The 24,807-nt window shown below is 44.3% G+C and overlaps 1 protein-coding gene across 1 annotated transcript in view; it reads right to left on the bottom strand.

Annotated features, from left to right (window-relative positions):
* KCNH5 (potassium voltage-gated channel subfamily H member 5) overlaps positions 1-24,807 on the bottom strand; it is a 160,489-nt gene that overhangs the window by 8,402 nt on the left and 127,280 nt on the right. The gene's annotated exons all lie outside the window — the stretch shown is intronic.

Below are 24,807 nucleotides of genomic sequence, written 5' to 3'. Positions count from 1 at the left end.
TGTCACATACTTACACATACACACAGACACTTTCTTAACAGGATACATTAAAGGTGGGTTTCACCTTTTTTCTTGATGCAGAAGATACTACTACTTGAAGAACTAAAAATATCCAAACACCAACAGAAGGAAAGAAACGGAACAAAGAGAAGAAAGCCCTTGACAAAGAACCCAAATACTGTGATGCCATTACTCACACTCATACCTGCTCTGTCACTATCTTTAGTACAGATCAAAAGGAAACAGTAATTCAGCAGGGACTACACAGCAATGTACACACCCTTCCAGAGGCTGCAAAATCCCAGCTTGCTCAATACTTTTTGGTTTTGCTGTTAGGGTTAGGGTTTTTAGGAGTGTTGGAGGGTGCAATTAGGTTCCTCGTGGGTCACAAGTGTGGCTTCACACATTATACGAGTGTTTACTGCAGAATTAGTATGTCTAATATGTGTAGGTGAACTGGCAGCACCACGGAGAAGCAGAGTAACAGGGCTGTGTGTGGCTCTAAATCCCAGCAATATCCAACCTCTCATCATGCCATTTAATGCTGAGTTATTTCACCCAGCAGTATCTCTCAGGCTGCTACAGAAAAAGGAATTTGAGTCTCAAGCTGAGGGAGGATCTACAGAGAAAAATCTTTTTGTTGATTTTCTGCATGTTACTCATATGATTTTTTTTTTATTTTTAGGTTCATCCAGTTTTCTTGAATGTGGGACTGGGAATCTGGGAAACTGGTTCTCTGTTTGACAACACTGTGAAAAGCAGCCTGTGATTAAATACAAATATGGACTGTGAAGGGATAGTGTGGTAAGAAAAGGAAAACAAAGCCCTTGAAATACACAAACAAAACCCTGTGTCAGTCAGCTGTAGGCTTTTGAAATATCAACTTGAGTATCCATATTTGAGAATCTATTTACTTTCAAGTCTCACATCTTCAGAAGTCAGCAGAGAAGTGCCATGATGGGTACAGATCTTCACTGCATGAATCTGGGATGAGCTGGACTTCAAAGCTTCATTAGAGAGCTTTCAAATGCAGTAGATCTCTCCTTGCCTGCTGCTGATAGACACAGCTGCTTAGAATAATTTGGTTAACTTGCTTATTAGAAGCCCAGTTAAAAAATATAAACAAAACCAAGGGACAACCATGGAAGTTACTTTAATGTGACTACTCTAACCTAGATGCAGTGACACATTCCCTCATTTGGAGGCTCCCCTTCATTAGCAGCTCCCCTCATGGAGCTTTACTCTCTTTCTCTCTCTCTCTCTCTCTCTTTCTCTGGCCACTCTCAAGAGCAAATAAGGGCAAGAGAAACTGCTCTTGATTCAAAATTGAGTGATCACATTTAATTGAAGCCACGCTCTCTAAAGGCACATATGGAAGGTGGGTGGTGTGTGATGTTTTGTTGTTTTGTTTGTGCCTCTCTTGCCCCAGAGGGCAGCACAGCACCTCTGGCAGAAGATGCAGCAGTGAAAGCAGGCAGCTGCAGGGATGTGTCCCCAAGGATGTGTCCCCAAGGAGTGTCTCAGGGGACATGGCTGGTTCCTCTCATGGTGTCCCCATTTGGCTGTGCTGCTCTGCCTTGTGCTGAGTCCTGAAAACATCTTCAGTGGGGGAAACATCCTCCACCTAATGCTTTACAAGGTTGTGTGGGGACAGGAAAAGGGGGAATGAGACTAGGTTTAGACTGGATGCTAGGTGGAAGTTATTTACTGTGAGGCGGTGAGGCCCTGGCACAGATTGCCCAGAGCGGCCTTATCCCTGGCAGTGTTCCAGGCCAGGATGGACGGGCCTTGGAGCAACCTGGGATAGTGGAAGATGTCCCTGCCCATGGCAGTATGATCTTTAAAGTCCCTTCCAACCCAAACCATTCTATGTTTCCATGATTCCCCTGCTTTCTGGCCATGAATCTGTTTCACAGCTCGAGCCCCCTGCTCCCTGAATGCAGCCTGTGCCTGGCTGGGCTGTCCAGAGGCAGTGGAGGATGCTGGAAGGGGAGGATGTTGGAAGGGAGGCAGCTCCAGCAGCCTGGCACAGGCCCACAGTGCTTCCCTGGCCAGTGTGGCACTGGATGTGCCATTGGGAAAGGCAGGAGGAACTCTGACAACTCCTGTCCTACTGCATGTTTACAATAACCAGAATGACAGCAACAAAGACCACAGCAGCAGTTTTTGATTCCTCTCCCAAAGCTTGCACTTCACTGAAAATTACCCTCACCTCCCTGTCTCCCTCAGTCCAATCTTGGTTCTTTTATCCCTCTTCTAGACTCAGCTCAAACCTTCCCCAGAAAGAGGTTATCTCCCTGCACAGAATATAATTACCAGTGACTGCTGCTGCTGGATTTGGCAGAAGAAAAGCCAAAACCTCTCTTAATCTGACACCACCTGTACCTCACACTCCTGAAGTACGTCCTTATAGAAGTCAGGAAATTACTGTGAAGCTTTTTGCCCCAGAACCACTTGGCCAGTCGTCATTTGGATGAGTTGAGCCCAGTGGCAAAGGGGTCTGAGCCTGAGTGCTGCTGTGACTCAGAGCAGAGCAAACACTTTGGGAACAGCAGAAAGGGATGGTGGCCAAGGTGGAAAATGCCATCAAATACAGGATGCAATACAGGATCTGGTCTGCTGTGTGAGGCCAAGGACCCACTGACCACTCACAGCCATGAGCTTTACCCCATGGCAAAGTTTTATGGCCATGCAGTGAAGACACACACCCAAAGCCCTGCTGTCACCTCCTCAGAACATGTTCTCTCAGCTTCCTGCAGGACACAAGCTGACAGAGATCTTCAATGAATTATTTCCCTTTTCTTCTCTTGGGACAGAAAATGCTCCAGCCTGAGATGGTTCTGGGCAGCTCCTTTGAAGAAGCAGATCTGCCACATGCTGATTAGTGCAGAAAATGCCCAGGGACTCAGAAATGCAGGGGTTTGCTGAGAGTCAAGGATTCAGGAGTGATCTACCCCAGTGGAGCCCTATTTCCAAAGGAGCAAAGGTGGGCTGGAGCACAGCCCTGGGCCTACTCCCTCCTTGGCTCTCTCATGTAACTTGTAGGTGTTCATAGCGGTTTTATTTTCTTTTTCACTCAGAAATGCATAACCAAGCAGACCCTCACATCCCAACTCACCGTGTGGGATAATGGCACTTTGGATGGAGACTGAAGTCTTGGTCCTTACTCTCCCACTGAACTACTCTGCCAAGGAAATCATTTCACCCCATGGAGAACTTCCCTCTCTTCCTTCCCCTTAACCAAGGAAGATGCATCCTAGCACAGCAAGGATCCAGTTTTGGTCAGGAGTACTTGAGAGCAGTAGAATATGTACAAGTAAAAGAAAAGAAAGATCCTACATAGACAAAGAACTGAAGAAAAAAAAAAACAAGATGTGAATTCTAGCACTAACAGAGCAATAGTTGTTTTTCATTACCAATTTTTTCCATATTAGGAGATTTTTCATGTGGCTGGATTTAATCTGCTTCCACAGTGGTTTAAACTAAACCAGAATAGCTAAAATGTGTTTACATTTACAAATGTTTGCATGGAAACTTAATTCTATTAATGTCTAATAACTTTAACCAGCTTTTTTTCTTTATAAATAAGAACTGAAAAACATCTCATGCGATCTGACATTTCTCTGCAGATTGGAAGAGCGTTATTTTGAAATCTTAGGCTGGATGAGCTATTTCATTTGTCCCTGACCCTTCTCAGAGAAGTTACACACAGGCCTGCCCAAATGTATGTCCCAGGAACAGTCACAATCTTTAAAGAAAAAGCTGAATTAGGTGTGTATAGTTTATTTCAAGGAATAAAGAGCCACAGTTCTGTCTCACACCAAGTTCTAAATTCATTAATGTAACAGACATTAAGTACAGGACTCCAATTCCTTTATGGATGAGATTGTGAAAGACTCTTCCATGTGGCACACATTTTGTCCCATGGGTCCAGGTTCCTGGTTTTCTCTTAGTGTATTTATTTTAGGAAGAAGGGGCAACAGAGATGACATTAATTACTGAGCTGGCAAAGATGAAGCAGAAGTTAACTGACATTCAGCCATGGGGATTGAAATACTCAGGTTATTTATGAGGCAGGCACAGAGGAGTAAACAGCATTTTAAGATTCTCCATCTGATCTCAACCTCAGCCTCCCTTCCACACCAAGAGGTAACTGATGTGAGTGTGAACTCTGTCCCTCCAAAGGGGGACCTTACCCCAGGTCCTGGCAATGGATGTGTCGCAGCCCCTCTGAGGCGCCAGCTTGTATAACCAGCCCCAAAGCCAAGTGCAGATGAGGGCACCAGCAATGAGGAGTCAGGGAGGCAGCTCAAAGCTGAGACACACACTGAATTAAAGAGTAAAGCTGTGGCCTTTTCTGGTGCTTTGAAATGCATCTCTTGTCTGCTGTCTTTTTTTTTGTAGCAGTACTGTGGAAATCATCCCTGCATGACCTTGCTCCATCCAGGAGATCTGCACAAAGATCCCTTAATAAGTGACTCCAAGGCAGGTACGTGAAGGGATTACAGAGCTGGTAAAAGTCTTGAAGAATTACAGGGAGTTCATAAACAGTGGCAGCTGTTTGAGCAGAGATCACCCTGTCCTGTGCCTGAACATCCCATGCTGTTGTTAGTGGTGCCCAAGGTGTGCCTGCTCCTCTCCACAGAAATGGCCAGAAAGGGACAGCCATGGATCCAGAGGGAGCACAGTTGTCATGGTGATGGATGCAGTGTGTGTGCACTGCCTGGGAGGGAGAGAGGGAAGGAGGGAGGGAGAGCCACACAAAGCCACCAAAAAGAAAAGATTGTCACAGACCCTGTCCTGGGAGAATTGGTTTGACTCAGCTCACTGGACATTTCTGCAGCAGAAACACCACACTTCAGTCCCCACAGCCACATCCACATCCACTCAGTAACCACAGGTCACTCTCATTAAAGCACAGACCAGGCTGATGTCAGTGCTGATCATCTCTGAAAAGTTTGTTTTGGGGGTAATTATCTTGTCTGAATCAATGTCTTGTAGAAGCCCCATCTCCCTTGCATCTGATTGTTCACAATCCAATGTATTTGTCCAGATCCCTGGATTTTTCCTATTTAATACAGCAACTTCTGAGAAGGCATCTGAGATCAGTGAGATAAGAATAATAGAATCACAGAATTATTAAGGTTAGAATCAAGATAATCAAGTTAATGGTTGATGATCTTGATTAATTCCTCAGGTTAAACAATTTGAAGAAATAGAGGGCTTTTTTTAACCTGGACCCACCTGGCAGCACAGGTCCAGAGCTGTACTTGAAAACACTGCAGATGGAGCAAGGGGAAGGAGCAGACAAGGTGAGTTGGAGCTTTCCAGGTGATGGAGGCAGGATTTCAGGGAAATGCACCCTTCCTTGAACCACACTTCAGAGCTGGCAGCTGGATTGCAGTTGGCTTAGACCCACCCAGCAGCTCCTTCACCAGCTTTCAGATCCCACCAGAAGGATTTGGGCTGCTCCACCTTCTCCAGGAATGTCTAATTCCCATTCAAAAAGGGAGTTAGAGTGTCCTCACAAGGTGTGTTGGCCTTGGCTCCCTTTTATATAAGCCTTTTTTTTTTTTGTTTTTGGAAATAGGAGAGCTGCCTTCCCTTGCCTCCTTGGCCTGAAATTACACAAGCTTAGCCAAAGCTGGCAAATGGATTTTAAAAGTTTTAAGTGGTATAACCAATACCCAATACTGCAATAACACAGATCTCATTTTCTTTGGAAATAATGCTACAAGGCTGTACAATATAAAATTTCCATAAAGATGTCTGCAAAAAATACTATTAATTTTCGCATCTTGGAGTGCACTGTACAAAAGTAATTTACATTTTTGTCATGCTAATGTGGAAGGCAGATTTATGTCAGATCCAGGATTTAGAGAGACACAGGATACTCCAGTGCAGACGTGTGTGCTATTTCCTGCTCCTGAAAATACATAATACATAAATACATAAATACATTTCCTGCCCCATAAAATACACCCAATTTCCAGAGCACAGACACTCGGAACAGGGTTCACCTACAAAGCCTCTGTCGGCATCTGAACTCACCCTCCAGGAGCACAGCGGAGGGAGGAAGACAAAGGCACTTGGAAGGTGTGAGTCATTTCTTTCACCTGCAGCTGGATGTTAAAGCAGGTCAGACAAGCTGTACCCTGAGCTGCCTGCTTGTCTCTGGTGTCTGCACAGCCAGCTCCGTGCCTGTCGCCTCTGAGCAGACACCCTCCATGGATGGTGGGATGGAGGAGTCAAATCCCCACCTCTGGCAGTGAAAATGTCAGGGTTTGGAGCAGAGGGTGTAAAAAAGTCTCCTGTATGGAGGCTTTTTCTCTGCGTATGTGTGTGTGTTTTGCACCCTTCATCTGATGCTGGTTTTATTTCCACCTCAGGGTGTTGGGGTATTGCCAATTCCTGGCTGGGATGAATTCCCCACAGCCTCAGGGCCCAGCCAGTCCTTACAGACAAACTTTATTCTTCCAAAAGCTGCAGAGGGAGGACAAGCCATGACTGCCCAGGAGACCCTGCCAGACTGGTGGCTCTCATTGAAAGCTTGTGGAAAATCAGATGGAGCATCCCAGACCCCTCAGAGCCCATTAGAGCAATGGCCTGGGAAGGGTTTGCTGAGTTTGGCAGTGCCAGGGGTGGGAGTGATCCCAGCAGGATCTGTCCCACAACACCTGGAGTGGGATGAGCTTTGCAGTGCAAAAGCTTAGGTGGATAGAACAGACACATCTCAGGTGGTCTCCAATTTCCTGGATGAACCACTGTGACCGTGTTCACAGAGTCTCAGGTTGAGGGAAGAGACGAGGATCTGACTCCATGTTTCAGAAGGCTGATTTATTATTTTATGATATATATTACATTAAAACTATACTAAAAGAATAGAAGAAAGGATTTCATCAGAAGGCTAGCTAAGAATAGAATAGCAAAGAGTGATAACAAAGGTTTGTGGCTTGGCTCTCTGTCCGAGCCAGCTGACTGTGATTGGCCATTAATTAGGAACAACCAACATGGGCCAATCACAAATCTACCTGTTGCATTCCACAGCAACAGATAATCAATGTTTACATTTTGTTCCTGAGGCCTCTCAGTTTCTCAGGAGGAAAAACCCTAAAGAAAGGATTTTCCATAAAAGATGTCTGTGACAAACCACCAGCAGGGAAAGGAAACCCACCCCTTCCTCCTTATTCTCACTACACTTCCCAAGAAAACCTTCCAGCAGGGGAATGGGGATGCCCTGCCCACAGCCCCTGGGAAACTGGAGACCACCTGAGATGTGTCTGTTCTGCATACCCAGCCTTTTGGTGTTGTAGGACAGATCCTGCTGGGATCAGTCCCTTTTGGATCACTCCCCTTGGATCACTCCCACTGCTGGCACTGCCAAACCCAGCAAACCCTTCCCAGGCCATGGCTCTGATGGGCTCAGGGGGCTCTGGGATCTTCATCCCTCAGTCTTTGAGGACTGGCGCTCTCTAGGAGCCTTCAGTTATCAAAACAGGGCATATCTGGGACCCTCTTTTCTGATATTCTGAAAACTAGGCCAGTCAAACCCAACTCCTAATGTATAACCCTTGGTGAAAAGATTTGCTCCAAAATGAACGTGTTTTTAAAATCTAGGCAGGTCCCAGAGAACTAGACTCACTATTAATACTTGATGTTAAAAAGCTTTTAAATCTTATTTTTCAGATTTTCTTTTCCAGAAAGCTCCCAAGATATTACTAATACCTAATGCCAAAATGCTTTTAAATCTTATTTTTCAGATATTATGTTTTTAAAAAACCATAAAACTTACATTATATTAAAAAATCTCCCTTTTTTGTTTACATTAATTAAAAAGTAAATTTAAAAAGTCAAACTATGAAAGACTAGACAGAAATGGATTAATAGGAAATGACCCCACACAAGCCTTTAGGCTGCATCCCCATATTCACTCCTGCAAATCTCCATAAACTCTTAGCTCACTTTATTAATCTGCACTCCAAGGATGCAGAGTAGATGGTTTGAAATGATGGCTTTATTGTTCTTCTTCTCTGTACACTCCTCAGATAGCTTCACTTTGATGTGAAATTCAGCCTCAAAAACAAACTGCTCTAACAACTCTTTTAATTGCTCTCCAGTAAATTCCCCTTAATCCTCCTGTCCCAGGAAGTGTTTTGTGTTAAACCACTGCTCCATCTGCGTGTGAGAAAGGAATCTCTGTCCTTGGCTGTGCAGTGAAAATGACTGACTGCTGAGCAATTAGTTAATCTCCAGGATAGGGATGTCTCACTAAACAGTCTTTCATGCTGGATTTTGGAGGAAAAGAAGATTTCTGCAGGTTAGTCTTCCAGCTGCTTGAAAGAAACAGTAAATAATAGCCTTTCTGCAAATTTCCATTGATCCTCACTTCACAGACACAGTAACATGCTACAGCAAAAGCTTCCTACCAAGCACATTTTAATTTTGCTTTGGAGAAACTGTATTCACATATATTCTTCCTCAGCAACTATTGAATTGACCTGCAAAAGATGTGCAGATTTCCAATCCAAGTAACAAAGTGATGTTGCTTCAAGCAAATGAGAATTATTTCCATGATGCTGAAAAAGCCCTTTTAAGGGTTATTTAGTAGCATTTTATGTGCAAGGAAGAGGTTAATTCTTTTATGATGACTTAATAAAGATCTTTGTCCCCCCAAGTTGCTCATCTAAAGAAAAATCAGGACATGTAATGAGGAATACACCCTTCAGAAGAGCACAACAGTAGCAAATAACTGATTTCCAAAGTCCAGAAATTCCATCATCTCCTTACTGCTTGTCCTACTGTTTAGAAATTGATTACTGTACGTCAAATTTTAATCTGGTTCCATTTCATGTTCACAATCAATTCTCACAGCACCTGAGTACTCTTGCAGAGAGACATCTGTGCATGCTGGCAGCCAATTAGGCTGATCTGCATTTGTGAAAAAACATGAATATTAAGAAGAAAGTGATTGAGAGTTTGACCCATCCTCTTCATACTGAGTATGGATCTGAAGTCATCCTGGTTTCATTTAGAACATGTCAGGATGGAAGAAGAAAGAGGAGAGAAGGGGGCAGAGATCCAAGTCTCATTTGTCACATCCCTGGAGCATCGTGCCAAACTCAGAGAGCAGCAGGCTGGGATTCACAGGGATGGATTATCCTGCTGGCCTGACCTTCAGCCAAGTGGGAAGTCCTGCACAAATCACTCTTCATGTCTCCATCTCCCCCGGTGTAACACAGGATAATAACACTGCCCTCATTTCCCCAATTAACTGGAAATCCCTCTGTCACTGCTAACTATTTACAACTGAGAGACTAAAACCCATGGCTGACAGCAGAGAGAGGTCACTGTGCTGGCCTCTTGCCAAAACTGAGGCAGTTCATTAAAAAAACAAAAACAAAAACAAAACAGGCACAGAAAGAATGCACATAGGTATGCTCAGGGTTTCAGCTCAAGATCAAGGGCCCAGAGCATGCTGCCCTGAGATGTTCAGGGCAGTGCACAATGGATGTACAGTGCTACATGAAGTCCTGGTCTCATCCCCTGAGACTTCGATCTCAGATTGATTAAAGGCACTGACATCTACTGACACCTACTCTGCAAGGAAGGATCAGTCAGATCACTCAGCTGGCCTGATGGATTCTTTAACAGTGTGATTACGCCTTCAGCCAAATGTGGGCTGAGCTATGGAGTCAGATTTCCAGAAGAAATGCCAAAACCTTCTCCTCTCTTGGCAAAATTGTACAATTTTCCACCAACTACAAGAGCATTATCTGAGAGCAGTTCAGTTTCCTGAGTTTTTTTGTTCTTTCAGTCACTCAGGCCTGAGCACCTCCTGCCCAGAGATGCCTCCACCTTTTGATATCCCGGGGGAAAACAGCTCATGGATTTCCTGTGGCTGCAGGTTCAGCTGTTGTCTCTGCTGTCTGCTGGGCTCTGTTTGTCTGCTTGGAAAGGGATGCTGAAGAAGGGCACTGTGCTCCTTTGGAAGTGGGGAGCTTTTCCACTGATTTTAAATGAGACTCTGGAATTGGAATCGATCGCTTATTTTTGCTGCTTTCTCACTCAGTATTTTCTGTTTTCTTTGCTGTAACCAAACAGCAGATGCTTTAGCATGTTGCAGAGCAGACAGATTCAGAACGATTTCTGCAATAGTATCCAAGTGAGGAAAATGCTCCTTCCATATATAAAATCATTTCAATCAATAAACCAGAAAGGCAACTTTGTTTATGAATTTATGGTGGGTTTCAGCCATGATCTGTTGCTGCTTGGCCTTGTAAGATCAGCCTGTTGCAGAGTGAAGTATTGATCTGTGTGGCCTCAGAAGGATTGTGACCATGGTCACAGCTCCTCTGGGGCTCCTGTCACAGCTGGGAGCAAAGAAGCCCAGCTTTAGCCTCCTAACTCCTTTTCAGAACCCTAAATCCTACAATGAACTCAATAAAAAGACAAAACTGGATAGGAGAGCTGAAATAATGCATTGAATCAGAGTCTAATCTGTTTTCTGTATATAACACTGAGTTGGTTAAACATGGGGAAACAGCAGAGGACAATTTGAGTCTGACTGCTGCTGCAGTGTAACTGTTACTGAGCAATGTCTTGTGGGCACCCCTGTTCCCTCTCACTGGTCAGGGTTATCACTTTGGGATTTAAACTCACACCTTCCATCACTCCCTGACAACCTTCCCATGTAAACAAGTCTAATCTGGACTGGGCATTTTGTGAGTGAGAAAACTACTTGCAGATGTGCTCTTCATGGAGAGTATCACATAGTCATCTCTCCTTCCCCTTTCTCTTTTTTTCCTTGAAGATGCAATTATTAGAGAGCAAAGGGCAAGGAACATATTTCTCCTATTTCTTTGTCTGGCATTAAGGCAGAGGGAAAAGCAGAATTCTCTTGACAGGATTTCTTGGGTTTTTTTTCCATTTTGCAGATGTTTCTTTCTCCTGCAAGATGGGAAGCTGAGGTACTTACAGAGGGGGAAAGAGGAGCCCTGCAGATGGCTAAAAACCCAAGCCCATTACACCCAAGATCTTTCACTGCATGTGGAAGTGAATCCCAGCAAAGACAGCCTCCATCCACTCCAACCAGACCATCTCATGACATTCAGAGAACCCCACTGATGTAAGGAGATGGGGACACGTGGCACCACTATGACCACGTTGTCACCGCCAACCCTGCCAGCACATCAGCATCAGGTACCCCAGGGTTTAGGCGCTTCCCACTGCCTTCCAGCCCAGCTGAGGGGTGCTGTGCTCACTGCCAGACAGTTTCCTCTTCCACAGCACAGCTCCCAACTCCATCAGCCAGCCTGGGTCCTTGCAAACTTATATTGACTGGCTGCTGGATCAATATCTGCTATTGGCACTGGCCTAATGACATGTCAGTCAGCAGCACTGCCAATTGATCCACACTCATCTCTGCTGCAGATCACTGTCTCTGCATTTTACCAGGGATGATTAAAAGAAGAAAACAGCCTTCAGTTCTTCAGGATCTCCTAAGGGGGCCACGCTCCTGGGCAGGGAGAGGGAAACACAGTTCAAAGCCTGCACATGACAGCAGGGTGGTTTGAGCTTGGGGCACACTGCAGAAACAGGGGAAAAGTGCCAAAAGACTTTACAAGTTGCTCTTCAGCCTGATTTAACGTGGAGCAGAAAATCAATCACCAATAACAATATGCAAAAGTAATCCAGCCCTCCTCTCTCCCTGCATTGGAGGAATTTGGATTTACGCAGCTGCCATTGGTGCCAGAGGCCAGCACAGGGCACAGAGAGGTCGTGCATCCCTGGCCCAGGGTCACTGAGCTGCTCAGTGCATAAGCTGGGGGGATGGAGCCGAGGTTTCCAACCTAAAGCCCCTAAAGTAGGAAAATCCATACTGCAAAAGGATTAAACATACAAATATCTTTTTTAGAAGTAAAAGAAGATTATTAATATAACAACAACCTTTATTTTCACCACTGTCCTGTCTGGTGTATAGAGTTCTGGATTTGGAATAATTGAAAAGGCTAACCTTAAATTGCAGTTAATTGCTGAAATTAAATCCAGACCAGGACAAATTACTGCTGCTCAGGTTTTTGTTGGAAGAGGGGTGAGGAGGGAGGCAGAATTATTTCTGTTTATTTAGTGACAAAGGTTGTGCTTTTATTCCAATGAAAAATATCAAAATCCTCATGTTTGGCTTCTGGCCAGCCCTGTTTGTGCAGTGTTCCTGCACATCCCCAGCACAAACCCACTCAGAACATGGGCACAGTGGATTTGCAGAATTTGTATTTTCTTCTCTGCATTTTTGCCTCTTATTGCTTTTTGCCTGAAGACTAAATGGTCTCACTAAATGCCTAAGAGAGTCTCTCCATTTACAAAGTAATACATCAGCAAAAGAATTGCAAATTGTTCCCCAAATATACTACTCTGTGCTTTAAGTGGAAATTTAAATTAATTGGAATCATTATGGCTTAAGTTTCTTAACTTAAATATTACTGTACCAGACTATAAAGTGCCTGAAATTTAATCTGAAGTCTTCAGACCTGAAAAAGCATTTTGCAACTGAAAGATTGTTGATTTTTTTTCAGCTATATCCACTGGCCCAATAAAAAATAACACCCGTAGCTATCAGCCTTGCTTCTGACATTGAGAACATTCCACCTGGCTTTCAGAAACCTTGGTTTTATATGGAATGCGCCACCAGCTACTCTGTTGACTTCATCACTTTCAAGGTTTTGTTAATTTATTGAAAAGCTTTTACAGCAGGAGCTTCAATTAGAACAATGCACTTCCATTGCCATGCAAGGTAGAACACCCACCACCAGTTTTGTTTGGAAGTGCTAAGTCAGAAATGAAGAAATAACTTAAAAAAACCCAAATGGAAGGGAATCAGGGCAGCCTCTGTACCTAGAAGAGCCAAGACTCCAGTTTGCATTAAAAAACAGGGAGGTAAAAAATGGTACTAAGTCACTGTCAGATATCCCTCACCTCAACCAGGGCTAGTAACAGAGACATCACTGTAGTAACATAATCAGATTTTGGAGTGTCTGAAGATGCTCAGAGAGTTCTAATGGAAGTTTCCAAACTTTCATTGTTTTCCTAAGAAATCCCAACTAGATTCTTCTGCTCTTCCATCCACAAACCTGAGCTCTTCAGCTCTCCACCTCCAATATGGTTTTTTGTTCTTTTTTTTTTCTTGTGTCATCCACTGAGGTCCCATCCTGGGATTCTGTGATTCTCTGATCAGGCTGCACTCAGAACTGCTCTCATCTCTCTCTGTTAGCAATCTCAAAGTTTGCACCATGGTTCTTCTCTCAGCCAGCCAATCATGCCAAAATTACCTCAGTTACTTCTTTACAGCCTATTGCCGTATCAGAGAAGACTGAAGCAGTCTGAACCAAACTCAGAACATTCCTGCCAGTGCTCACTCCCTTCCTACAGATCTTCTGGATGAAACCTGAGTTCAAATGACCACTGATCATATCCCAGTGCCCACCTTACCCATGGGATGCCCTGCAAAGGAAGCCACAGGGATACTGCCAGGGAGAATGAGCAGGGGCAATTCAGCAACATCTCTGCTTCTCAACTCAGAGACACAGCACAAAATCCACTGGCAGGGTGACCTGACAATTCTTTTAACTGGAAATCAAGACTTGGAAAGGATTAACACCTCTGAAAGACAGGGTCAGCCCACTGTGCAATAGATCTGAAATAACTCATTTGAACCATTGGGAAATCCAAATTTGATAGGAAAAGAAGGCCAAAAGGTTATTTAAACTTTTAATATCTACTTCATTTAACTACAGAAAGCTTGGTGGAATAACCTTAAAAAGCATTCCAGGGATTCTTCAAGTGAAACATCTCACCCAGCAAGAGCAAAGCTTTTCCCAGTTGGGAGCTCTTGGTTGGCAGTGTGTGATTAAGGAGTGCTGGCTGTTGGAACATGCTGAAATTGCCTTTAATATGATGCCAGTCACTGCTTCAGTGGGGAGGAACCACTTGGGGAGAAAAAAAAAAAAGACCCAATACAAGCATGCAAACATTAAGGAGTATGCTGTGAAGAAGAACTTTATCATGAAGAGGATGTGCTGCTTTCACCTAAAACTTTTCCCTTTAGCCTTAAGTGTCTGGCATAGCTCTGCCACTGAGGGTGCTTTAGCTCAGGAGACTGAAGGAATTACAGCTTTTTGAGACATTTGTAATTGTCAGCAGAGCAGGGGCCTTCTATTTATAGCCGGATCAAATTAAATTTTTTTTTAGAGAGCAAAGACACTATTTCAAAGATTCTGCTAATGTTTCCTCATACTTAACTGTGCACCAGAGAAGAGCTCTTCCTTTCTGGTGCAGAGTCAAGGAAAATCACCCACAGCTGGGCAAGCCAGGAGGCGAGCTACCCACCAGCTAGTGAGCTCCCTACCACAGCACAGAAACACAGCACCAGCCATGTGAAAATTCAGAGTGCTGCTCCCTGAAGCTGTCTGTGCAGAGATGGAGCTGCTGATGACAGTCATGGCAGAGCCACTCCTGGACAGCACCACGGGGCTGCCTATGTGACACACATCCCCTGAGGATGAAGTGCTCTTCCTGTCCCCAAAGGGAGCACTGCATGCTTTCCCAGCTCAGGAGATGTCACTTGAGGCACTTGGCAAGTGGGAACTCTGCAGAGCTTTGCATTTATTTCTAAAGGCCTCCTCCCCCCACAGGAGGAAGAGGCAGCACAGGAGAGTTACTGGTGGGGTTATGGGGATGGCATGAGCAGATGGTGTGGTGAAGAGCCATTTCCTTCCCACTGACTGCATTAAATCAATCTCTGGGCCTTCATGGCAATGAGCTGAGGCTGTGCTGTGAAGGGTTTTAACAATCTGACCATTTCCTGCTTGTGGGTATCATTCTGTTGGGTCTCCAAATTTTATTTACTCTCAGGGAAGCTCCTTCCATTTTCCTCATGTGCTTCTTGGTGATCTCCCCTGCTATCTGTATGGCAGCCACTGCCTCTGTGCCAGCTGTGGATCTCTGTAAAGCTCACCAGCAGTGTTTTTGTTCCCATCCATGCACTCAGGCACTGACACAGGATGCTCCATAGGGGCTGAGCCTGCTGGTTCTGCAGAGCCTTTGCTTATCTCATTGCTCCAGACCTAAACAAATTAGTTTGTAATCCTCACTATTGTATGCTCTGGAAAACCTGGCTTTAAAACTGATCAGAAATTACTTCATGTAAAACTAGACTCAATCCCCTCTTCCTGTCTGGGGCTAGAAGAAAACCCTGCACCTGCACAAATAACAGGTCTTTGCAATCAATAATATTGATAATTCTGTATTTGCCTATTTTTGGCCATGCTTCACTCTGTTTACACACAGTTTGTATTGCTTTCTACCACTCCCTGTGCACACACAATTAATGAAACACCAGCTGGTGCAAGATAAACACTGCTGCAGGGATGTAAAAAGATACTACACAAAAGTACAGATCTCTACCTCTGTTATTTTCCATCTCAGATGCTGTGTTTGCCTTCCAGAGCTCCTTCAGAGCTCAGAAACTTTGGCTAAAGCATCTCCCTGGTTTTCTCCTAGATTTTTTTTTTTCTGAGGTCCAAAAAATCCAGCTAACTCCAAGTCTTTCACACAAGACAGCAGTTCTTCAGTCACCTTCTCCCAGGGAAGCCTTGTCAAGGTGCCTGACTCTCCTCAGTGGGGTTTGTCACTCACCTTAGATGCTGTTAGGGGTGTTGGGAAGGATGAAAGTTTGGTAAGAAAGTCTCACAGATATGAATGTTTAGCAGAAAGATTTTCAAATGTAGAGTCTGATGAAGGAATAGAAACAGAAGCAAGTTTTGATATAGAAGAAAAAACTGCTGAGGCAGTTTTACTGGATAACCAAGGAGGCAAAGGGTGTGTTAGTTAGAAGGGGTTTTTATGGCTTAGAGCAGAAGATAAACCCACCTCAAACAAGATGTTTTTACCAAGCAGAAAGAGAGCACAGGCAAACAAGTCACCAAATGTTACAAGTAGAAAAAGGTCTCAGAATTTTCTACTGCAAGAAAACTGAAAAACAACTTCTAGCTTCAACTGTAATGTACTAACTTTTAGTGATTGGAGAATAGTAACATGAATATGGTAATGACAGTAGTTATGATAGGCTCATATAGAAAATAGTTAAGGTATAGATTGGTTCTACTGTATGAAGATGCTCAGCAAAGTATATAATGCATTGTGACCAAAATAAAAGTATATAATGCATTTGTAACCTAAACTCAGGGTGTCCAGGCCTGTCTGCAGCTAGAGGTGACAGCTGTGGGCACAGCTCTGTCACCCACCACCCTGGGCTGCTGTAACCTCTAGGATACAATAAACTGCATTTTGAAGAGCTGCCTGGAGTCCCACATCTCTCATTCAGGCTCTTGCACTGGGGACAAATGTGCACCTGTGTTGGATGTTAGCACCATGAAGGTGCTCAGAAGCTGCAGCACCTCACCTGTCATGACAGGCAGAGAGAGCTGGGCTGGTTCAGCCTGGACAAGGCTCCAGGCAGACAGACCTGAGAGCCCCTTCCAGCATCCAAAGGGGCTACAAGAGAGCTGGAGAAGGAATTTTGACAGGGGCACACACTAACAGGACAAGGGGAAATGGCTTTATGCAGAAAGGTTTAGATTCAATTTATGGAAGAAATCTTCCCTGGGAGAAGGATTTGCACATGGTTGCCCAGAGAAGCTGTGGATGCTCCACCTCTGGAAGTGTTCAAGGCCTCACTGGATGGGCCTCAGAACAACCTGATGTAGTAAAAGGTGTCCCTGCCCATGGCAGGGGGTGTGGAAATGATCTTCAAAGCCAAACTGACCCAAACTATTCAGTGATTCTGTAATTCTGTGTTCCACATGGGGCAGGGCTGATCCATGGGGCCAGAGCATCTTGTCCCCAAGAAGGCCAGCAAGGCTAAAGAAGGCTGTTGGGGTTTTGCAGACACAGTCTCTGTCCTGGCAGATTCCTGACCACCCCCATTAGCAGCTGCCTGACATGCTGGACTGAATTTGAGCCCAACTGGTCTGGCAGGAAGCTCTTCATGGGACACACTACAGAATTTCTAACAAATGCCTAAAGTTACAGCTGATGGTTCATCAGGCTCAGCCAGGCATCTGTTTGGGACATTAATGCAGGGCTGCACTGAGCTTGTAAATTATTATTCATGTACTTTTGTAGAACATCTTGAGGTTTTCGGCTGTGTCCTTCATGAAATGGGAACAGGGACAATTACCCACACATGAAAAACATGCATGATCCAGTTCATCCATTTACATCTGTAGTGTGGCCTTCCTTGGCAGGAGGGCAAATACAGCCTGGGAGAAGGATGGTCATTCATAGCTGAGCTGCTCTGACCAGCAACTGCCCCATTTAAAATGGATTTACCGCAGACAAATGATGGAGATGGAAATTCACTACAGTGGCATCAAGTCAAGGAAGGCAGAACTGGTGAAAATAGTGAGGTTAGACAAGAAATTAATTATGGAGATGACAAGATTGCTCTGTTAAGGTCAGGGACATGGACAGGAAAAGTGGATGTCTGTGCACTGAGAGGCAAGCAGTGAGCATGAATGGAAAAGCAAATTCAATCATAATAAAAAGGCTTCATTTCATCTGATCAGTTAGAAATATCCTGATTAGAAATGGCTGTTCTTTGCTGCTGTCATCTGCTGGTTGCTTAGGTCCCCATTTTCACATTTTTAAAGGAGTGTGAAGTGTTCAAGGCTCTCAGAAGAAGCCAAAGCCTGTTCCTGAGGTAACAGGAGTGCTGTTCATAATAAAAAAGAGGACAATGGACTGCTTCCAAAGGGATATGTACTCAGAGAGCACGGAGAGGTAAAGTCCCCTGCTCTGCAGGTACATGACTGATGGAAATTTAATACAGGAAACAGTTATAGAACCTTTTTGGCAGCTGAGACAGCTTTGTAGAGTACTAATAAAAATCTGATATTCACCCAGAAGTCAGAGGGGAGGTACCAAAGTTCAAAATATCAAAAGATCACTGACAGTTTAATTAAGGAGTTGAGAGAATCAGAGGCTTTTATAACTGCTCACACTGTGCTCCTTTTTTTAACAGTAACCTACAACTAAAACCTATATTATGGTTTTGCTATCTTCAGGAAGGGAAACAAATTAAGAGCTAGGGCTGTAAGTTCTGAGAAATAAAAATATGGGGGAAAAAACAAATGAATAATATACATTCCTTCCTAAAAGCGCAGAATACTTTTAGCTTTCAGTAAGTTGCTCAGAAGTAAAATAATAGGGGATTCAGCTTATTTCAGGTGCTTCCCAGAATGTCCCTGTCCCTCCTGACAGCTATGCCCACCTCTGGAATATATTAAAGCATCTCCTGAATTGGTTCCTCCAGAGCTTCTTTGCATGGGACCTAAACTGAGCCAGCTTGCTAATCACAGCCACTGGCAGACAATTAAAAAAGGCACAGTCAATCAGCCATCATCAAGTTGGGAGTGACAGGCTGGGTTTTATTTTTAACTAAAACTAGTGAGATTTATGCAAACTCTCCCACAAAGTTCCTCTCGCACTTTGTTTACCATTTAATACTTTCCTACATGCACTGTAGGAAGCACTGACAGCAAGGTAAATCTAGGATTTGCAGGACTGCAATGATTATTGTGTGCTGAACCAGCACATTTGGGTATTATTGCATGTGTGTAGTGTGAGCTGAAAAATAATAGAATAATGGATTTAAACTTGCACAGAAAAGAAAGGCCTTACACAGGGAGTTTTATTTAGCATTTGAGAAGCTATTTGTTTATTTATTTATTTATTTATTTATTTGAGGAGCTGTTTTGTTCAAGCCAAGGCAAAAACCTAATAAATAAAATCAGCGCTGTCTCCATTGCAAAACTTCTGTGAAATTGTTACTGATCATTTCTAGATGGGTGAAAATGGATCCATTTTGGGCAGAGCCAGACAATTTCCACTTGGATGAATGCTCAGGCTCTGCCTGTGCCTTGTGAAGCCCATGGGGATCCACTGATATGACCCCCATGAACAGGCAGAGGTTCTCTTTCCCCAGCCATGGCTTTGGGTGCATTTCTACCTGCATTCCCAGTCTGGCAGAAATAAGGTTTAGGGAATGAGAAGTCTGGGTCAGAAGCTTGTTTTGTACTGTCAAGTCATATTGTGCTGTTGCTAAAATGTCTGGTGCTCAGCTCCAGGGAGCAATGACAGAATAAACCATCTCAGTTTTTTAACATCTCCCCATTTTCTTGAAGTTATCAGGTTGAAAAGAAAATCATAGATCCACACAGGAATTAGACTCAGCAGCCCCTGTAAGAAGAAATCCATCGCTCTGGAATAATTGTTTGGAGGGATGTGAGGTAACCTCTGTCCTCACTTTCTGTGTGAATCTTGCCTGCTGGTAAAAACTTCCTTAACTGGAAATCAAAAATGAAATGGCAGTGTTCCTTCCCATTGCACCATGCACATTCTGTCCCCTTCTTTTGCAGTGGGAAGAGATTAAAAGCATAAATTTTAATTGATGAGGGGAGGTAAACACAAAATGTTTATTTTTTAATATTTACAAGATTAAAAATAGCAAACCTTTGATTTATTTTTTTTATTAGCAGTCATGTCCTGTGCAAGCAATGCTGCCTTGAACTGGTATCAACAGACAGCCTGCAGAATGCTTTCTGTGTCAACCAAGGAGAATTTCTTAGTTATGAGAGCTTTCTAAACAAGAAAATAGTATTAATTCACAGAAAATACAATAGCAAATAATCATCAATCTGGATCTTCACTCTAACACAGCCAGTCACATTTTGGTCTCCCTATGGACCTGACATTCCTGTTTAATGATCTTTCCACACACAAACAAATCACCCAGACTGCACTGCCTGCCTGACGAGGGGATGCTCACACCTCTCACTGGGGTCCATCAGCTGAGTGCCTTCAGCATCAGCTGCTGAGTCTCTGGGTGCAGAAATCATCACACCAGCACACAGGATTCTTTGTCCTGCAGCTAGACAATGCTGTTCCAAGATCCGTGAATGAGAAGTATGCAAAATTGCCTTGCATTCCTCAATAAAAACCAGCAGAAAAACAACATAAAATGACCTTTTGATTTAGATTTAGATAGGGAAGTTCCACATACAGGAAAATAATAAGTCTACCTCTGTAATGCCAAAGGATTATCAGAATTGGGTTCAGTCCTGCTTTTAACAGAGCTGGTGATTTGTCTCTTGCTCCTACCGAAGCATGGCCAGGATGTCTGAGGAAGGCATTTAACTCAGAGATTATATCCAGAATAGAATATTGGCCTGCTGGTACCCTGGGGGATTTATGTGGCTCTGAAACACTACTAAAGATGATAGTGCACTGGCTGATCTCTGCATCTGCCTGCAGTCAAAATGTGCTAATCCAGACTGTGCTGTGAATCCACAGCATCCCAAACCTCCCATTGGATATTCAGTACCCTGGGTTTGAGGTGAGTATTGAAAGGAGGAGAGGAGAGGAGAGGAGAGGAGAGGAGAGGAGAGGAGAGGAGAGGAGAGGAGAGGAGAGGAGAGGAGAGGAGAGGAGAGGAGAGGAGAGGAGAGGAGAGGAGAGGAGAGGAGAGGAGAGGAGAGGAGAGGAGAGGAGAGGAGAGGAGAGGAGAGGAGAGGAGAGGAGAGGAGAGGAGAGGAGAGGAGAGGAGAGGAGAGGAGAGGAGAGGAGAGGAGAGGAGAGGAGAGGAGAGGAGAGGAGAGGAGAGGAGAGGAGAGGAGAGGAGAGGAGAGGAGAGGAGAGGAGAGGAGAGGAGAGGAGAGGAGAGGAGAGGAGAGGAGAGGAGAGGAGTCTACAACCATAATCTAATTCAATTGCCTGACCATTTCAGGGCTGATCAACACTTACAGCATGATCTTAAGGGCAATGTCCAAATGCCTCTTAAACACGGATGGGCTGAGGGTATCGACCTTCTCTCTAGGAAGCCCATTCCAGTGTTTGACCATCCTCTCAGTAAATAAATGCTTCCTAATTTCCAGTAAACCTTTCCTGGAGCAGCTCTGAACCATCCCTACACATCCAGCCACTGGACCCCACGGAGAAGAGATCAGCAGTTCTCTCTCTGCCCTTCCCCTCCTCAAGCAGCTGCAGGGGGAAATGAGGCCACCCCTCAGCCTCCTTTTCTCCACACCAGAGAGCCCAAAGTGCTCAGCTGCTCCCCACACTCCTTCCAGCCCTTTCACCACCTTTGCTGCCTTAGTGCATTCAAGAGTTTCACCAAGTTCACTTAGCACCAAGTTTTGCACAGCCAAGCAAGAGAAAACCTCTGTGCTCCCTCTGCTCCTGCAGGGAGGGGATTCACTGCACCTGATTTCCCATGGTCAGAATGACCATGAAGAGCACCCAGAGGAGATGACCTGAAGAAGAGATGAGTGTGCAGCAGATGAAGAAGTGGCAATAAGGAGAGGGATAGGAGTGAGGCTCAGGGAAAAGAGTCCAGCTCTGTCACAGACACAGAAGTGAGACAGCAAACCCGCAGCAGCTCCTGCAGCATTCACTCTGCCCCAGCCGTCCCACCCCAGCTGGCAAGGGCTGAACTTGAAGCTACTGCAGTTCTCCCTTTCAATTTTTATGCTGCTCTTCTACCTAGCAAAGTCACACACAGTCCTCCAAGGACTCACTGCCTTACTCTGAATGCCTTAAATTCAAATCCCCATGTCCCTGAAGAGGGGCAAAGACACAAGGAATTGCTCAGGGGAGCAGGAGATGGGAAAGGAGCTGCAGAAATAACTCTGGCTTCAGATCTGTAATTCTCACTTAGAAGGATCCTTGGGGCTCTCAGTGGCAGGAGGAGGAGGATGGCCTTTGCTGGGCTGTCTGTAACCACACAGCTACAAAGACACAAGGAATTGCTGCACTACCTGTACTGATAAATTCCTCACATGAGTTTGGATTGCTCAGATCCCTGAGCAGTTTCTCCAGAAATTTCCAGCCCAAGAGGACCAATCAACAATTTGGACAAGGTGAGTTTATTTGAAGGCTTGGAGTGGGCTCTTCCCACCCAAGCCCATTTGACATACATCTGTAGACACCATCAGAGGTGGTGTTAGATATAAATGAGTGGAACAGTCCTTTAGAAAATATTGCAATTGAGTATTAACATATCTGGAGAGAGTGGTGAATGAAATAAAGCTAAACAATAAAAATATTCAAAAATGTTTCAAAGTGAAAGTCTTTCCAAGAACAATGGCAGCTGCAAAGTCACCTAAGATGTGAACAAAACAAAACCAAATTGACTTTTGAGGGTGTAACTTACTTGCTTGGTAATCACACTAAACAGTCACTAAAGATAAACTATATCAATAGTACTAATTTTTGGGGATAACATGTTCATATAAAAGAAAAACAACCCAACTTAAAACCAGAGAGGGAGAGAAAAGGCCTGACACAAGGACAATGCTGTGACCCCTTTCCATGTAAGCAAGTCACTCCTCAGGACTGGTGGGGACTGTGTGTGAGCACCAGCTGGTGAAGTGCTAACAGCTCTGACCTCAGCTCCTGCAATTGTGAGCAGCTCAATTCAGAGCTCAAAACGTGTGGAAGTCCTCAGAGTCACCAGAACACAAGTGACCTGCAGGGGCAAGGGCTGATAGCTAAACAATGCTCCCTGCCTCTGATATTCTGCATCTGTCACTAATACAGCACACCATTGAACCATTGGGGGGGTGTGGAAAATGAAAATAAGGATTGTGACTGAACCTTGGGACAACCTTCACTTTTAGGACACGTGAATGCAGAATTCAACTTGAAATAAAGCTTTTCTAAAAACCACATGACACAGAACTGATGAGTGATTCAGTCAAGAAACCATAAGTGATGCATTAAAACCTCAAGCAAGAAGAGGAAGGCAATTTAAAAAGAAATTATTCTAATCTGAAGGAAAAAAGGAAAATAGGACGTGTGTGTTAACACAGTCTGATGGCCTCACCCGCTAAAAAGCCCCAGAGATTCTGTGTGCTGGAGGTATTAGATAACATCAGCTACTCACAGTGTTGTCCCTGGCTTTAAGAGCATCACAGGGAGAAAAACCTGAGGTCCCCAAATGGCATTTCACTGCCTTAAAGGCACTCATCTCTCCTCACATCTCCTGGTTGGCTCTCAGCACACCTTCCAGGAGCAAACGCACCAGGGGTCAGACAGGAACAATTGTCCTCTTCCCCTGACTCATTCCTTTAACACAGCTCATTCTGCCACAGCAGAAAGCAGCAAGATGTGACTGTGTGCCTTAAAAGCTGAAATCTTTGCTGTATGGAAGCACAGGAGAATTTTAGCTGTGATTTCAGCAGGGAGAAGGTTTCATCTGGATTTTCCCCCGCACTTGCACAGGCTGTGCTGGGCTGGCAGTTCAGCAGAGGTGGTACATTAGCAAATGGAAGCAATGATGAGAAAAGGAAAAGAAAAAACCCAGAATGTGGCTGGAGCAGGGGGCATATGGAGGTAGGTAGGGCAGCACTTTTCCAGGACAAACATCCTTGTTCTGGCTCCTGGAAATAGCACAGCACAAGAACAGGAATGAGGTTGAGATGTGGGCATGGACAGCAGCAAGACCCTCAAAGCTTTCCAACCCAATGCCAGGAATGTCTGGAAGAACTGACTGTGCATGACAACTAATTTAGAAAATTAGTTAGAAAATGAGATGGGAAAACCTATTTACAAACAGGTACCCCCCCTGGGTAAAGCCTGGCCATGTGTGCATCCCACAACCCAGGACACCCCAGCTGGAACAACTGGAGCCAGGACTGGTGATCCTCTTCCTCACCCTTCTTTTGCTTGTTTGCTTGCTTTCATTCATCTCTCTCTGCTCCCTTTCACCCCACTCCTTCATCCAAAACCCACTGCTGTGTGCTTACACAAGGACAGCAGGGACTAACTCATAAAAATTCCCATGTCAAGTGTGTAATTTACTAATGAAACTTTGCAAACATTTGCAGACCCCCTGACTTCTGTTGTTCTTTCAACCCAAGATTTCCATCCTGGTTGCTCATTTCCCTTTGATGTTAGGATGCCACAGAGCTTCCTAAAAATCAGTCATGACTCCCCTCCTCAAGCCAAACTCCATGGCTCAAGTTTGCAGAGAGGGCCCCCTCCAGCTGTGTGAAATCTTGAGAGGCACTTAATGAATCAGATATTATTAATATTCTCTTCCAGCATCAGAAGGCAGTAATTAACTCTTTGAAGACTTATCCCAAACCCTGCTTTATTACTCAATCCTCAGAGGCAGCTATGTAATCTCATTGTGATTTTAAAGAATATCTTTTCAGAACAATTATTTTCCTTGATTGAAAAAAGAAAAAAAAAAAGAGGTTCAAAGTCCTGGTACTGCCTTGGAGTGTGCATTAGTGATGTCAGACATGCTGTAAAGATATCAGAGCACTAAATATGATATGCTGCAATACTTTTGCTGAGCAGATGCCTTAAGGAGGTCATTCAACATACCAGGCTCTAAATGCTATTTGGGAGTGAGAAAACATTATTTTCCCACTTCAACAAGACTTTAGCTTCCCTGTCATGTGGAAATAACCTTTTGTGCCCAGTGCTGTTATTAATTTATTAGCCTTTTGAACGTCTAAATGTTTTGCAGTCTGTGGACTGCATCAAAGTGCTGGCTGAGGGACAGGGCAGCACAAACACATGCTGTGTGCACCCAAATCTATGGATATGTGTTTCAAAGAGAAGACCTGGTGCAAGAACACTTCTGCCTATGTATTTTTGTCAGTGAGAACAGCCATTTTCTCAGGCACAAACCCCCAAGGAGTTTATTTAAGTTATAATTAAATGTCAAACCTTATGAGTGATGAC

This window comes from Zonotrichia albicollis, chromosome 6, assembly GCF_047830755.1.
Source record: "Zonotrichia albicollis isolate bZonAlb1 chromosome 6, bZonAlb1.hap1, whole genome shotgun sequence".
In the NCBI taxonomy this organism is placed as follows: Eukaryota; Metazoa; Chordata; class Aves; order Passeriformes; family Passerellidae; genus Zonotrichia; species Zonotrichia albicollis.
This window is presented reverse-complemented; position numbering and strand designations above follow the sequence as displayed.